Genomic DNA, 6,000 nt, shown 5'->3' on the forward strand with positions numbered 1-6,000 from the left:
TCGTCCGTCCGTCCGTAACGTATAGCTTTTTTCGTTAATTTAGACATGTTAGAATTGTCCTATCGATTTCAAATTTTGCATGGTGATTCCTTTAGTAGTTAGGTACGATTTAGAAAGCGTAGCAACTCTATAATCATTACCAAAATGTCCGTACGTCCATTTTAAACATGTTGATTTTTTTACCTTTTTAAATAGCTTTTTTCGTTAATTTAGGCATGTTAGAATTGTCCTATCGATTTCAAGTTTTGCATGGTGATTCCTGTAATAGCTAGGTACGAGTTAGAAAGCGTAGCAACTCAATAATCATTACCAGAATGTCCGTACGTCCATTTTAAACATGTTGATTTTTTATATTTTTAACAACAAATTTGTATGTGACCTAATTATCCGATTGGTCTGATTTTTAATATACTGATTTCTGGGACAACAAAGTACAATATTATAAGCGAAACAAATCTATAATCAAGTCCTAAAAATGTAAGTATGTCCATAATCATTATCATGTATCAAGCAGTTTTTCAACAAATTTACTTACAATTTTGCATTGACTCTTATACATTCGCATTCTGATTATTCAGTTCTGACATTATACAAGTGTTAATGTCCGTTTGTTCTACCGTTTCAGAGCTTCGCTTTTATGGATGTTGTCATCCTTGTTTTATTTCTTCTTATTAACTCAACGAATGCTTAACTCGCAGCAGTAGTTTAAGACTTAACACATCAGCCCATTTAATAGAACAGTTTACAGTAATGTCACTACCCAAAGACCAGCTTATACCAAAAACGGAAAAAATTACGAAACTTTGCGGATTTCAGCTGTCGTTTGGGGCCAACACTTAGTAAAATTGACGACCTTTACATCTGTCCCCTTAATATTATTTTAGATTTATTTCGCTTGTTTGTTACAGCATTTTCCTGCTCAAAAACAGATGAAATCTTACACAGTTATAATCAAAAGAAAAAAGTTTTGCAATCAAAGAGTTGGTGATTTCACGAGGGATACTTCAATTGATATTCAAGATAAAAAAAAACATTGCTTATAATATTCTAAACGTTTACACTAAAATGAATTTATTTGGTTCTTCTTTTTGCGTTACTTTCAAGAACCGTAAATTTACTGAAGTAAAATAAATAGAGATGTTTAGGGGGCTTTCGAAAAATAGGAGGTTGTAAAATCAACCCCCCCCCCCTCCCCCCACAATGGGGTATATTTCAAGAGGGGTAAATTTTTTTGGTTAAAATCAATGGTTTATTCTCCGATAGCGGAGTAAAACCCGTGTCCAATTTTTACTCTTTTTCCGATTGAACTCTCTATTTCTTTCCCTCTCCCTCTCCCCCTCTCTCTCTCTCTTTCTCCCCCACCCCCCTCTCTCTCTCTCTCTCTTTCTCTCTCTCTCTCTCTCTCTCTCTCTCTCTCTCTCTCTCTCTCTCTCTCTCTCTCTCTCTCTCTCTCTCTCTCTCTATCTCTCTCTCTCTCTCTCTCTCTCTCTCTCTCTCTCTCTCTCTCTCTCTCTCTCTCTCTCTCTCTCTTTCTCTCTCACTCTCTCCCACTCTCTCACTCTCTATCTTTCTCTTTTTTATCTTCTTGTCTATCTTTCCTTTTTTTAAGACATTCTTTTCTATAATTAGGGTCGGTCGTACACTTACACATATTTAAATTTTTAATGCCGCTTCTTAGAGTAATTAAGTACAATTTAGAGAGCGTAGCAACTTTAAAATCAGAAAGGCCGTGCCTCCATTTAAATATGCCTAAATTTTGCCAAACATTTGATATAGTTATACTCTTAATTTTTTGGGTGATTCCTTAGTCGACAAGGTACAATTTTATAAGCAAATTAACTCTAGATTCAAGTCCTGAAAAGTATGATGAGCTTAGCATATATGGGTGTTGGTAGATCTTTGTTTAAAAGTTTATATTACTTGATAATAGGGAAGAAGGGGATATTGGACTGTAAAGTTTCATAAATATTTTTCTTTTTTATTTGGCTCAATTTCTTTGGGTACTTTTGTTGAAAATTGATTCCCCAATTCCAAACTATTAGTGGTCCTACGACAAGCGCAGGAGTCCCAAACGTCAGAGTGGACAAACGTCGGAGTAGACACTTAACCTAACCTAACCTATTTTAGACCATCATATAGGTTGTTTAAATGCCTAACCCCTGCGGGGGGCTTATTTGTTCATTCATATCTTAACCTAACCTAATCTGTATAGAAATACTTAATAAAATTAATATGTTAACTCTCCTCCGTTTGTCCACTCCGACGTTTGGGACTCCTGCGTTTGTCCTGGAACCCTAATAGTATCCAAATTTTCAATCAATAATTTCAATACACAAAGTTTTGTTAAAAATCATTGGGGTTGTGCATCAAATAATTTTCTATTGTCTTATCCCTTAAGATTCCTGATAAAACAAATATTTACTAAGATGTTGACATACACTTACAACTTTTATAGACAATATATAATAGTTTTCAATAAAAGAACAAGAATGACAACATTCATAAAAGCGAAACTCCGCAAATCAGATGTTCGATCAGAGACACGAACATTTATAGACTTGAACAGAGGTATGAGCAAAAATTCCGTAAATACGCGATGCTTAATATAAATGTTATGGGCTCTAAAATAAGGGATTTTTTAAGTTTACGAATTAAAGAACTTAGAATCTTCCATGAGATTTTCATGTTCCATGATAAAGTTAACTTTCTAAAGGGCTAAAGTAACGATAAAAAAAACTTTTTTTCTGAATACAGTAGGATTTTTTTTCTTCGATTGATGAATTCATTTTTTTAAAATTCATCTTATGCAAAAAACGTATTATCTCAAGGTTGAAAGATCAAACAAATTTTATAAGCAGAACAATTCTTAAAACAACAAGATTTAATTCAATAAAAATACAAAAAATTATCTTTTTAGATTTGTTTAGATTTTACAAGCGGCTGAGCCACTTAAAGTTCTCAAAGGGGAGGGGAGGGACCCACTTTAATTATTAATTTTATTTTTTATCCCCCCCCCCCTTAAAAAAATTATCAGAAAGCTTTACTTTACTGTACAGGAGTTTTTGAAGAAATAAATAAATCCTAAAACTTTATATAAGGATTTCCCTACAACTACACATAATAAGAGTTTACAGATAATTTATCAAATTTTACAATGAATTCCGGGATTGGATAATGTAACGTAAATTAATAACCACACTCATTTCAAATTATTTAATATGCGTGTATACTTTGCAACTTGTTGTATGTTGTGTCAACCTTGTTTTTTATTTTATGTTAGACTTTTGAGAAGTTTGGTGATGATTTTAAAATATTCATTAAAATTTATCAGAAGATAATTTTTTCTAAAATTTGTATAGGTCCTTCTGTCCGCATCTTTGATTGTTAAGTGTTTTAGAATCTTCCTTTCGATTTCAAACTTGGCATGATGCATTCAGTAACAATTAGCTACAAGTATTAGAATATATTAGGTATCCTGTATTTAAGTAGTTTTATGATAAATTTTGTTGCAAATATATTTGCATCATTGCAAAAATGTACAACCAGCTCCACGTATAGTGAAGCGCACATTGGTATTCAAGGCTTTGCTTTAAGGCAGTCATTATGTAGTTATCATGTATTAAACATCATGCAATAAGTTAAGAAAATAAAGGTATAATATTGAGTTATCTTTTGTATATAGTAAAATGTATTTTGTTATTTTGGTTATACAAAGTGTTTAAGAGAACAAAAATGTTACAATGGAGGCACTAAGAGAACAACGACAGGGTATTGTATTTTTTAATTAAATATATTTTGCTTTAACATCTATTTAAAGGTGGGGTATTTCACTAGCGTCATTTATAATTATTCAAGTTGGGATTTTCACTAGCGTCGTTTATACATATTTATACAGATTTGTATATAATTATATTTTAATTACTTTTACTAATAAGGTTGGTTACCTCTTTCTTAGGTACTCAAATATTATAAAAGTAATCAGGTTAGAAAGCTTTAATAACATTACTTTTGAAATTTTAAGTGAGTTCTTTCTACACTCACTTTAAATTTGTCAAGGTCAATAGTATTCTAAATTTTACTTTTACTAATAAGGTTGGTTACCTCTTTCTTAGGTACTCAAATATTATAAAAGTAATTAGGTTAGAAAGCTTTAATAACATTACTTTTGAAATTTTAAGTGAGTTCTTTCTACACTCACTTAAAGTTTGTCAAGGTATCTAAATTAAAGATACATAGTATCATACAACAAACTTAAAAAGGTAGCATTGAAGTAATTACATTTGAGGTTTTTAACGAAGCTCTTACTATGCTCGTTAAAGGTTGTCAAAGTAATCAAATTAAGGTATACAGATTTAATGCTAATTGAAGGTTGGACAAAAACTAAATTTAATATATACAGTATTTGTAATTTCTTTTACGTTTTTTAAAAAGTTCTTTCTACACTTGTCAAAGCTGTAGAAAAGATTAAATTAAAGTATAAAAATTTATCGTATATAACTTTATCAAATCTATAATTATAAGTTTGTGTTGGTTAAATATTATTCTCATTAAAGGTTGAAATAGTGAATAAATTTAAGGTTAAAAACTTTATACCTAATATCTATAATTCTTGGTGTTCAAAATAATTGGTATTGATAACTAAACAATCAATAAGCTTTTTAACAGTAATAAATCTTTTCATAAACAAATATGTCTCAATCAGACAACGTTCAAACTTTTTATAATTACTTTTGAAATTTTTGACGAAGCTTTTAATACGCTCCTTGAAAGTTAACAAAGTAATTAAATTGGTGTATTTAAATTTATTGCGCTAAGTTAATTAGAATAAAATATTATTTCATATTTCATATTAAAAATTGTGTTTATCTACATAAAATATGTCCAAGTCTGATGATGAGACGTCTATTGGAATGCCTCGTTTATTTAACCATACATGGGGGCGTTTTACTAACCAAAAACGTTATAAGGGTCAAAATCAACAAAATTCGTATTCTTATAGTAATAATCAACAGATAACAACTTTGCAACAAAACATGGCCAAAATGTATAAAAAGATGCAAACTATGCAAAGGACACTACATAATCTAAGTGTTCAAGGTTCAGATACACAAAGTCTTAGGGCACCAGGTCCTATCGCACAAAACTTTTTAAATTCTAATAACGATGGAAATTATAGGTTTATGTCAAATGATGTTCAGATTAATACTAGAGGGATGTCTAGGATTCATCAAACAGAATATGTCAATAAAAATGATTCAGATTGTTTTTTAGAAAAAGTCAAAACATCCGAAATATACAAATGAAAACAACTAAATCATGTCAGAGTAACAAATCTGATGTTTTAACGATTGTAAATAATAAAACCCAAAACATTTATGTAAGAAAACCGAACATTGTAGATTGTAAAAATTGCGTTTTTTCCTGTGTTTCAAAAAGTGTTAATAAACCACAAAGTACTTATGTAAGTAGTCATAACATTATGGATTTCACAGAAAGCAAAATTACTTCTGACAATAAGTCTATTGGTGACAATTACATATCAAGTAATATTTCATGTCCTCCCATTCTTTCTAATATTGATAATATAAGTCAGCGTAATAAGGTTAATCAGATACAAAGTAATTTTGTAAGTATGCAAACTCCCATTCCTTCTAATAATGAGAATATAAATAATCATAATAAGGTTAATCAGGTGCAAAATAATTTTGTAAGTATGCAAACTCTCATTCCTTCTAATAATGAGAATATAAATCAGCGTAATAAGGTTAATCAGGTACAAAGTAATTTTGTAAGTATGCAAACTCCCATTCCTTCTAATAATGAGAATATAAATAATCATAATAAGGTTAATCAGGTGCAAAATAATTTTGTAAGTATGCAAACTCCCATTCCTTCTAATAATGAGAATATAAATAATCATAATAAGGTTAATCAGGTGCAAAATGATTTTGTAAGTATGCAAACTTCCATTCCTTCTAATAATGAGAATATAAATAATCA

Source organism: Acartia tonsa, chromosome 14 (genome assembly GCF_053477335.1).
Source record: "Acartia tonsa isolate MP-2025a chromosome 14, ASM5347733v1, whole genome shotgun sequence".
NCBI lineage: Eukaryota > Metazoa > Arthropoda > Copepoda > Calanoida > Acartiidae > Acartia > Acartia tonsa.